Source organism: Notolabrus celidotus, chromosome 8, assembly GCF_009762535.1.
Source record: "Notolabrus celidotus isolate fNotCel1 chromosome 8, fNotCel1.pri, whole genome shotgun sequence".
NCBI classification, from domain to species: domain Eukaryota; kingdom Metazoa; phylum Chordata; class Actinopteri; order Labriformes; family Labridae; genus Notolabrus; species Notolabrus celidotus.
In genome coordinates this window covers 13,441,438-13,453,795 of record NC_048279.1, presented here as the reverse complement: position 1 = coordinate 13,453,795, position 12,358 = coordinate 13,441,438, and positions in this window count along the sequence as shown.

Genomic DNA, 12,358 nt, shown 5'->3' with positions numbered 1-12,358 from the left:
TTAATGTTAGGGACACAGTGTTACAAGGGAATGCTCTCTCAACAAAAATGTACTATTACAACAATCAAATCAGTTAGTTCTGGGCTTAAATGTTAACAGGCTTTTTTTTTTAATTTAGCGGACTTTAATAAGCAGAATTAACTGAATGAATCTCCTTCACCATAGGTCTCATTTACAGAGAGTTAAAGCTGGACCCAGAAGAGAACGCATCAATGAAATATGACACCTGTATGTACTCGTATATATCAATGTTGGACATCAGTGAAATCAGCAGTATGTCAGCATCTGAAAGCTTTACTGTGATTCAGTCCATTAAGCTGCAGTATTGTGTCTTTATACTCATGCTGTGTCATTAGGTCTGATCCACTGTCTGAAAAATCAGTTGCTAAATGGTCCAACCATAGTCCTCGTCTGACCTTAACATCTGCATAATGTTATAGACACAGGGTGCAATGTCATTTGTTGAAATAAATGAGTCTCATAGGGATATAGAATCTGATAAAAGATTGCATTTCTTAAGGATTTTATATTTATATTTATAAAATTATCAAATAAAGAGGTCAGCTGTTAGACAGAAAAATATCTAACCAGGAAAAAAACACCACTGCTCTCTGAGTCCATTCAGTCATGCTCAATGACTATAGTAACCATGTAACATACACTAGAAGTACCTGAGAAAAGACATTGTCGTTGTTCTGATTATTTCAGTTTGAACAGTCAGTACAAGTGTCAGAGTCCTTCCACTCTCCTGTCACTCAGTGTGGTGTAGATATCTCTAGATTTCATCCTGATCAACTTATGGAAGACTGTAATGCTGATCTATTCTGTGCTCGTACGCTGTGGATTTACTTGCACCGTTTAGAGCCTGGTTGATCATTAGGAGTCTCCTGATTTGCCTTCTCAGACAGAAGTTGAAGTCAGGCTGTCACCACTCATAGTTTCAAAACCAACAGAGAGGCGTTTCCTGCTGTTTTGTTGAGCATTCAAGTTCTACTGTTATCTCTGTGCCACTATGTCAATTAATAAACGTGATGTGTGGCATTTGGGTAAAAGCACAAAAATCAGCTGCTTCACTGCACAGTTGTGAACAAATGTTGGCATGTAAAAGTGTAGACCCTGAATATAAGACTAGCCCACTTTTTCACAAGTATTTCAAGTGAAATAATACCTTACGTTCTTATATTCAGACCAATATAGTTATTTGCATTTGGTATTTGACATTTTGCCCTGGGATATCTGTATATGCCGACACAACTGCACGTGAAACCGATCAAAAGCCAGAAAATACTGACTCATGCACACACTATAGCAGTTAGTGTTGAAGGGTTAAATTTTAGTGCAACTCCCCTGCAGTGAAAACCTTTTATGAAGCAGTAAATTTGTGTTCAGAAAAAATTGAGAACTACAGATCTGAGACAGCTGACATAAAAAATTAATGCTGTGTATATATTATACAGTATAACAAAAATGTTCAAAGTGTGGGAACACAAAGCTTTCTTTTCACTAAAGCAACATGAGGAAAATAAAACAGTAAAAGAAAAATGAAACATTATAACTGTTTCTCAAATATCGTCCCTCATTTTCTTTTTTGCCCACATGCAAGCACCAGTGACTGTTTTCGAATGCGTGTACCATTTGGTTTAGCAAGCTGCTCTGAGAGTTCTTCTGCAGGCTGCCAGCACAGCACTTGTTGTGTTGGGGTGAGTATCTGTGCTGAGCCCACCTAACCACTGATGAGCTTCAGCCTTTAATTAAGATACTACTACAAAATCTTCATCATTTTCATTGACAGTGGCTGCCCGCTGAATTTGAGTATGTGACATACAAGTCTGTCACTTCAGTGCTTCAGAAGCCAGAATGCAGGTTTGATAGTCCACTGCATAAAGTGGGACTTTATCACCACACACAATCACAGAATAGCCTGCTTTATTTCTTACCTTCCCACACAGGAAGGACCTATACACTATTACATAAAACCCCCTAAAGATTATGTTACCTCTATAACCTTGGCCACGAAATATTGGATCAGGTGGATAAAGATTGCAGCCTCCATGATGTTGTTTATTTCTCCCAGAGTGCTCTGCACACACAGCATTTCTGAATTGGCAAGAGCAAATGTTGAGACCTGGATGATTTGCACAAGCCTGGCAAAATCATCGTCCATGGCAACAAGGTCAAACAAGAGAAATCTATCTATATCTTGGGTCTGAGCTGCAGCATGACTAATGCAGTCTGTATTTTTATTTCAGACTGTCATTATTGGCATCCAGGCAGATTAATTCTAATATCAGGCAGAACGATCCCAATCAGTAAGTCTCTCTCCAGGACAATGATTCATGCACTGTTTTTCAGTTGTATCCAGCTCTGAGTGAAAATGCCCTCTGACCCCCAGTCCTTCAATCAGGTAAACACAGGCATTATTTCAACCCTTTTTCCTGTGAGGGGGATAAAAGAAACAGTTTTTGTCGGTGGATAAAAAACAAACAAAAAAACGGTTCCAGAGAGCTGGAACTAAGCCCAGCTCTTCCAATGCATGCTGGTCTGTCGGAATGAATGCAGGTCTGAAGGTTAATTGCTACCAGATGTTCATCCTCGGTAGTTTGCTAATCAAGTCAAATTATCAGCCTCCTGCTATGAAAAGCCCAACCTATGGAAAGCCTTTTATTTACAGAGCTTTGAAGTAAATACAGTACATGATTAATCCATGGTTTAGGCCTGTTTGTACTACAGTTTGATATTGAGGATGAGTCAAACCGCTCATCTGCTTGGGTTCATTTAGACTCCCATTTGCTTTAATTCCAGTCTCTGATGTAATGAATACCAGCAGCTCATCTGATCCGAAGGCTTTATTTTAACATTTTCTTTTAGGTCTTGAAAATACTGTTAAATTCTCAGAATTGTCTTGGTTGTTGCCTTTTTTGTAAGTCAGGTATCCGGTATGAAATAGTCTGAAAATGAATGGATTCAGCTTGAATGATCCCCATTCACCATTGAGGTAACTGATAATCAAAGAAAGGCCTTCAGTCTTTCAAGGGAGCCTCCACCAATGATGAGATTATCTAACACATTGCTTGGCAGTGGACAGTGTTACTGAAAAGAAAAGAGGGAGTATTAAGGACATAATCTTAACTTAGAGCAATAAGAGACCTGAAACTTCAGAATAAAACAGGATTTGCCTGGGAGGGAGGCACCTGGGAAGTCGAGCATGTTGCGCCAGCCTATTTCCTGCTGTCTTAGAAAAGTGTGCCACCACTGGCGTAAGTCCTGTTGGCAACAATGAAGATTGCTGTGGGTTCATTCTAATTCTGGTTTACAAAAATAACAAAGCATTAAACTGAAAACATCTTTGAATAATAATTATTTGTGGAAGTAGTTGGATCTATTCAATGGAAGTATTAGCTTTAGGACACAAAAAAAAGACATTTGAACAGCAATAGAAAAAATCTTAAATAATGGGCGCTAAGTGTCCTATTCAAATGGCAGTCATGTTGCTTTATTGTCACACTAAAATACCTCTGCAGTGTTGAGGCTTGGAAGCCATGTAAACACAGGAAATCTGACAGATGTGAGTTACAGTACTTCTGGAGGATTAATAAACCCAGTGCCTACAAAGATATTGAACGCTGAGAGTCAAAATATCAGAGGGGCATCATATTTGAACATCTTTTTATTTCATTCTACTTTATTTTACTTTATTTTATTTTATTAATTTTTTTTCTATTTTATTCCATTTTATTTTATTTTATTTTATTGTATTTTACCTTTGTCATTGCTATTATTATTGTTATTATATTTTTTAACTATGTTAGTAAATTGTTGTATTCCCCTGTCCCGTGTTGTAAGCTGCTGTAACAAAAGAATTTCCCCCAATGGGGGACAAATAAAGTATATCTTATCTTATCTTATCTTATCCTATCTTATCTTATCTCATCTTTCTGTTACCATTATAGGACTTACATTACTGTTTAACCATTTCAAAACTAACAATTCCATTGATTGTGTTACAGAGTGGGGTAGAAAACCCAATACTTAAATAACTGAACATAATGTGTTGTGCTATATAAAGATTCATGTCAATCATGTAACACAGCTAAAGGTCATTCTAACAAGGGAACAGTTCAATGCTAATGTTAGTTCTTGTCTTAACTTTTGTTTTTCTTGATATTTTGCCTAGTGTCCCTCCAAATGTTCACTTATTTTCTAAGTTGCTGCAGGGTTAATTTTGCAAGCTATTTTAGGTTTAGTATTCGTCTTTAGACAAAAATGCAATTAAGTTTTTCACATTTTATTCTTTTATACCTTCGATAATTTTAGTCTAGTTTTAGAAGATAAAAAGTTGTCATTTTTAGTCTTTACATTCAGTAAAAAACATTTTCTCTCCTTAAATGACTTCATTTTGCTGATCAGATATTGGTATCAGCATTGCACCAAGTGTTTACTAATCTATTGAGGTAAAGGAAGGGCATTACAAAAATGAAAGTGGCTATATAAAAGATTATGTCATACTCCTAGCCATGAAAATAAAAACTGTTTATGTTGTTCATTTTCTTTTTTGACTTTAAATAAAAGTGCTATGAACACACTCATGTATGTTCATAAAGAGAAGGACTGTATTGCGCTTTTACTACGGTCCCTAAATGTACCTGCAGTAACAGGCACAGTGGACAATACGTAAGTCAGTTCACAGCACTCCGAACTGCAGCTTTATCTTTAATGATGAGAATTGATCAAAAGTGAAATATCATACTAATACTGGTTGTGGCTTTGAGAAAAAATGAAAAAAAAGAAAAATATTTTTTTACCCGTAACACACTTGTTGCTTGGTGACCAAGTTAACACTGCACCCCTCAACTAACTCTGCCTGTCACAGGAAGTCATTGCCTATATCTTGAAGCAAAATGGGGAAAATATTTTGGATTTTCTGACAATGGTCTGTGTTTGAAGTGCAGACAAAGGTCATTTTATGGTATCATGGAAAGGCAGCACTGTTATTTTTTTCTTGCCCCACTCACCCTAAAATAAGCAATTACTGATCTGTTATATGTCTGTATTCTTGATATATAAAACAGAAGATTAAGATAGGAATGTTAGGTCTTGTTCCCCCACTTTAAACTTCAGTGACTTACACCAGCAAAGCCCAACCATTAACTGTAGGAAAGGACTGACGTCACACTGTTGCCACTAACCAAAACACTTACAGGTAAAACATTGATAAACACACTGAGGTAGAATAGATGTTTGTGTCAGTGTGAGTCTCTCACGCATAGTCATGGAAAGTTGAATGACTCATGTATCAGTGTTTGTTACATTTTCTCTCTTGTTGTCAGACTCTATTTTTTCTGTTTCCCTGTTTATTTATGCCATAATTTATGGTGGGATTGTTTTAATACAAGCAAACCAAATATGTAGTAAATGGTTCATTTAAATAATACATGAACCAATTGTAGAAAGTTCCCATTGTAGAAAGATTTATAAAACCATTATCAACACTCTCTGTATTCCTTAGATCTTTAATTTACCTCATTAATAAATCAAATAATACAAATCTAGAAGTTTACTGCTTCACTCACTCCATCTGCATCCTCCATGACTCCTTTACATTATATTATTTTAAATTTTTTAATTTATAAACCAGACAAACAACAGCAAAAGGTTACTATTTCATTAGGGAATGCATGCAGTCCATTACCTCTCTCTCTCTCTGCCTCTCTCTCTCTCTCTCTCTCTCTCTCTCTCTCTCTCTCTCTCTCTCTCTCTCTCTCTCTCTCTCTCTCTCTCTCTCACACACTCTCTCTGGTATTTGCAGCGGTAAAGGCTTTTATCAGGTTTTTCACCTGTTAATTATCAATAAGCATTAAACTACAATAAAAAACGCAAAGTTATATATCTCATGCCAGGTTGAACTTTTAATCGCAAGCTTACATGCTGATGATTTATCGTTTATTATTTTAGTGCCACGCTGTAACCATAGAATTTAAGGGGGAAAATAATTACACAATATAACTAAACTCCTCCAGCCCTGTAGGACTCCACAGAGGGACAGCTGTCTCATGAATGAGTCCTTTGCAGGCTTAGAGAGTTTTGGTAGATCTGTGTATCTATTTTTATGACTAATCCGAATTGTCTTGGTACATGGCATTTGTTTGTCCTCCAATAGGTGTTATGCTTCTGGCATGTTAGCTTGTGCTCGATGTTTGGTTAGTGTTTGTGTTGCTGGCTGCACACATGGCATATATTGTGGCGCGTTTGATCAGCACAGGTTTAGATGTATTTGAGATGACCAGGTGGTCCCAGATCACAGAAAACTGGCAGAAAATTGGTCGATTCACCAGCCAATAGATTGGTGCACCCCTCATTTTTAGTACTTCCTGTTTGTTAAACATGCATAGCTCTGAGAAACAGTAATCATAGCCATACAACATATTACTTGTACTGAGTTTGTATTAAATTGAAAACCCTAAAATAATATTTTTTCTTTTTGAAACTATTTATTACATGGTACCTCTGCAGCATCAGGAGTGTGTGTACATGTTTATCTTTGTTGTCCTGTTGGGAACAGCTCTGCAACACTGCTGACTCCTGAGGGGACAGGACGGCTTCTCTAGTTAAGAACAATGATAAACTGCTTGTAATCATATTCCTTAAAGGGGGGCCAAAAGTTCATCATTGTGAGAGTTTTGGGCCAGTAAAGACTAATTCCCTGTACTTTCGCACTCCATAACTGCAGACCTAGAACTTGAATTACCCTTTATGATTGAGGAGAGATGAACTGTTCTATCATTTTTCAAAAATTGTCAAACCATATATGCAGATTTAAGTAGACATTTAATTTGTTAGGGGTATTCTGATAAATTCAAAATGTGAAAATGACGAGCCGCACTTAAAAAATTCATTTTAAAGCAGGTTATTAACCTGACCATCACGTCACACTCTTGGATTTAAATAAAAGTGATACCTTGAGGCAGTATGCTTAACCTTGACGTCTTGCAATTGTCGCTTGACAAAAGTCGCCTGTGGCACTTCATCAAATGAGCAGGAGAAATGACTGCGTGCTGTAAACAGGGATTTGGGGATTAGCTTCCCTTTATGTGGGAAGATAAAAGACAGGCTGGATTAGAAGAGAAACGATTAATGTTGAGTTGTGCATGGACAAAGACCAATAAATATTCAGTCATAATCCTCCAGTCTATAATCAAGATGACAAACACAACACCTGAAGTTGGAGGTAGAAGAGGAGGGGAAACATAAATGTAAATCAAACCTCAGGAGACAGTGGCTTTGTGTCTATTTGTTCTTATATGATTTATAGTGTGCTTCTGGGATATAATTTAATTACAAGACCTTCAATGTGAGGATGGTGTTGCTAAAAGAACATGAACATGAAAACCCTTCCATCAATACATCAATTAAGAGAGAAGACGCAGTCTTCATGTTTGGAAATAATACAATCATTCAGAAGAGGGTAAACGCAGAAGATCAATAAACCGCTCTTGCAACTGTGCACTGAAAATGTAGCTACATCCAGGAGGTAGCAAGCTTTGATTAGCATATATTTACAAATTCTACATTAAAATGTACAATCTGTTTGTGGTATGACCAGTCACATGGTAGCAGGATTTGGTAAATGCTGTAAAAACAGTTAGCATAAGAAGCAGGTTGAGCGCTATCTTCTGTTTTGGCATCCAAGTTGTTTCTTGTAATGCAAGTGCTAGCAATCCAATTTCGATCTAAAATTTCAACTTGAGCAACATGTTTACTTGACAATGTGTAGCATAAGACAATCAGCATTTAGATTTCCTGACTACCTGTAATACATCTAAAATGACTGATCCAACCACATTCAGTGAAAACACATTTGACATATCCCACAAGGCTTGTTTATTAACCTTTTACAAATTATGATGCGTCATTTTGTTTTTGGATAATGTAAGCACCATTTATTGAAAGTGAGTCTTAAGGGATTCAGTTTCTATTTCAGGTTCATACCACTGTAGGATGCTGTAGTGTAACCGCTGTGTAACATACTATTTACAGTGAAACTGAGACTCACCAGGAACACATGAACAGGCACTCCTTTGGGGGATGTGATGAATCAAGAAATGAAGGTGGTTCTTTGGCAGACATATCTGGAGGGGCAAAATTCCCCCAAAGTAGCCTTATAAGTTGTTAATTGGAAATGGAAACATTGAAGATGAAGTCTTGGCTTGAGGCAATGTAAGTTTGTAAACTTAACAACTTCATCTTCAGTGCAAAAGCAGTGACACTTTTCAAGTGATACAAATTGGTTGTGTTGCCACCAGAGTATAGCAACTTCAACTTTGCACAGCACTTATTTCTGTTCAACCTTACCGTTGCTGAATTAAAAGTATTCCCATAAAACAGACATCTTCCTTTTTTGCCCCCAGTTCAGTGTTGGCTTACTTGTCATGTTCCTGCTCATAGGCATCCATTTGTGGTCACTTTGTGTGCTTGGAAGTCATGTGACCAATACAAACATGACCCATGCACACTCACTGTCAGAGCAGCTGATGAGAGTAACCAGACTCCAAACAATCAGAGGAGAGGTTGTAAAATTAACAGACACATCCACTTTTATTTAAATCGTAAATGTCAGTCTTTTGTGTGGTTACGTAATTGCACATGCTCTCATGGCGATTGAGATTCCAATTAGATTAATCGTGCAGCACTAATGTCAAGCTTTGCCTCTTATGTTGTTCTTAGAGTATAGTGTAAAATTACCCATGTGGGTGGGTAATTTTATGTTTCCGATAGAGTGAAGTGTTTAAATTCTGAAATCATAGTGACCTCAAAAGTCAAAAAGTTGCTTTTCTTTCTATTTTCCATTCAACAGCGAATGGAAATGAGATCTCTCTTGAGTGGAAGTTGAACAGAAAGGCAGTCTAATATTGATTGTATTAGTTTCACCCTTTAAGCTCATCACTTCTACTCATTACTATTTAACATGGTTCATTAATGTATTCTTAGCCTTAAAGGTGGAAACACATCAAATTGTAGCTGCTGTATTTATTTGTTGTGACTTTGATTACATTCCTCAGTGGTTAGGCCAGAGGCACGGCACGTTAATATTCACATGTGCATAATGTTGGACAATAATAAATACATCTATATATAAGCAGTACTGTAATCTGAGCTCTGAGTCTTTAAGCACTTTTCCCAGGATTTAAAGCAGGGTATGAGCGAGGGGAGAGGGTAAGAGTTAACAGAGCAATGAAAGCGGAAAGCAAAATAAAGCAGAGGGATATTAAATGGGCATGATTTTAACACACTCACAAACTCAAGTTATTACAAGCTGACTCATACATCACATGCAGTCTGACTAATAAGAAGGGAGTGCAGAGAAATCTTCTGCAAACCAGCCAAGCTGAGCTGGTCTGCTGGTAAATGAAGCTGTAAACTCTAGTGTTATAGTCATTACAGGCACATTGGTGACTTTGTACCAGGCAACAAATTGAAACAAAGGAAACAGCTTTGAGTGGATAACCTGGTCTGTTTATAAATGATAGCAAAGGTGATTCAAGGAGTTAAAGAAGATTCAGGGACAAAAGCAGGATATCATTAGCATATATTACAGTGTTGGCATACTGTACTCCCATCATGAATGTGTGGCATTGATGAAGAGATATTTTGTTCTTACCATGCAAGATTTATCCTGAGCCACTTGGCCAAGACAAAGTAAGAGGAGAACATCCTGTGAATACCAAAGAGATGGGTAAAATGAGGATAGATAACCAATTAGTGAGATGGAAAGAGAGAGAAGAAGTCTCCAAAGACTGTTTACTGGGGCGCCCAGGGTTCCTCCTGACTCCAAATTGCGAGTAATGTGGAGGAGACGGTCCAAGACATGTTCATAGATGTGGCTGCTTTGGACCCCCTGCTGGCTCAAAACAATCCCTCGCTGAGGAAGATTAGGTTTCATTTGAGAATTTAATATTAGACTTGCCTCTTGTTTGCTTGTCTGCTTATCTTCCTCCCTCCCCTCTCTGTTTTTGTGATTCACAAGTTGACCCACATGACACAATAAAAGCATCTGGAGGGGGAAAAATCCTCAAATTGGAATTGTGTGCATCATGAAGCTAAGATCCGCATGGAGTTATTCTAATGAGGTTGAATCATGCAGAAATATTTTCCTTCACCCTTCAGTCTGTTTCTGTGCTACTATCTTCTACCAATCATCAGGAAAATTGAGGTAGAATTGTGTGTGCTTGCATGCTCGCGTGTTTGCTCTTTTGCCAATGCTTGCACGTGTGTGCTATGAAATCAACAGCTGTGGGCTATGATCATCCACCATCCAAAGAGACAAAAAAAGAAAATATTACAGATAAAAGAGAAAAATAAATGAAAAGGATGCTTCAGCTGTGCTTGGATTTTTGAAATTTTTATTTCCTTTAAAGCCAGTGACCCAAATCCAAAGCGTCAAAAGATGGGAAACCCATCAGTCAAAGTGACTCTCATTTGTACGTCCTCATTATCCTTAATTCACTTATATTTTCACTCTCTCCGTACCATGCCACCAGTGCCATTTCTGGCTGATAATGCCAGGTTGCGTCGGTCAGAGTGATATTAAAACAGTCTCTTAACCGCTCTTTATTGACCTTTTATGTTGTCAGAAAGACTGACATTTTGTCGCGATGGAACAGAAGAGACTGTTGAATGACAGTGTTGACATGGAAAATGCAAATGACATGTGAAGATGGTGATGTATTGTATTTGAAAGCTATGGATATGATCTAATTTCTGTAAAGGGCAGAAGAACCCTGAAGGATCACATGTGTAAAAATGGGTTGAATGTGCAGGAGAGCGGAGGGAAGAAATCATCATTGATATGGATGGTGCTGGGCGTGAGAATGATGACGTTTGAGAATCGCTCAGGCGTCAGTCCGTTCACCTCTAATGTCGGAGATGATTACACACTAATTGAAGTACTCGAGTGCTACTTCTAATCATGGTTAAAGAGACCGCCCTTTTATCACCTTGGACTGGGTGTCATGCAGACTTGATGACCCTGATACCCTTAAATCAGCTGCACTGGTCAGAAAATGGGAGGCAGCATGGCACAATAGGGCAATCTACCCCTCTCAAGGGCATTTGGCTTTCAGACACTTTTAGCCTTTCACACAGAGTAAAGTGTGTTATTCAGCTGAAATATACAGTGTCAAAATGCCACCGTAATATAAATGGCTCACAGAATGATCCCCTATGGGCAGGAATGTTAATAGTGAAAATTAGAGACAATCTGAAACCGAGTGTTGGATGAATTACCAGTCACTTTAAAAGATCGAATGGATTTTGGTTTTATTCTTCTTTTGTATTCAAGAAAATTGTTCTTTTATCCAAGAAAAGGTTAAACCTCCTCCATTTTGTCCTGTTAGTCATTTATCTTGGACTAATACTCCATTTATTCTCTTTTATCGTTATTTTTGGGCTAATTCTTGCCTTTTATATGATGAGACAGCTGAATAAAGACAGGAAATGTTTGGAAGAGGAGAGTTGGGAAGTACATTCATCAAAAGCCTGAGCCTGGGAGTGGAGCCTGCAGCCGCTGCTTAAAGGACTGTAGCCTCTGAATATGGGGTTTCAACGGCTGAGCTAAACTGAAGCCTCTACTAATCCAAATCTAAACATTAACTAGTTTCAGTCACAAAGTTGCAAATTCTAACAATGACGTGGCTGGAGCAACATCGTTTATATTAGCTAAAATTGGCTTGAAACCCCATTGGGGCTGCAGCTTATTATAATTATGGTTTTAATTTTTATTATTATTTAGCTGTCGTCTTCTTGATCTTCTGAATTAGCTTTCATACTTCGACTAAACCTCTTCCTGTTTTCATCATTTAGTAACATCAAAGGCTTTCTCCCCTCTTCCTGTCACATGAAACAATACATGACAAAATCATGTACTTGGTAAGATGTAATTGAATGGTTTTGGGCTGTATGGTGACCTTGCTGATGTTGCCTTGGTTTGATAGATGAGAGTTTTAACCAGACAGAGAGGCTCCGGCTGAATCCAAATGTCAACCATCTGGACTTGTGGACTGATGTCTGGCAAACTTCAGTCGTATACATACTGATTTTTATTCCCCATCATTACTTTAGTCTAAAATACGTCTATGCTTAAATGCCCTTAGATTGATGGGCCAAGAGTCTACATATTTTCAATACCTCTATATTCAATACTTCAATGTTGTTGTTTTTTATCAGTGAATCATTGAACTTTAGTGAATTTGTCGAGTCCAATTGAGAGACTGAGTTGAATTTGGGTCGAGACAGCCCTCAGACATTTCCTTTCAAATCTATGAGTCTGCAGGACTGCTGTGAAGTCCAGACATTTGGATTCAGA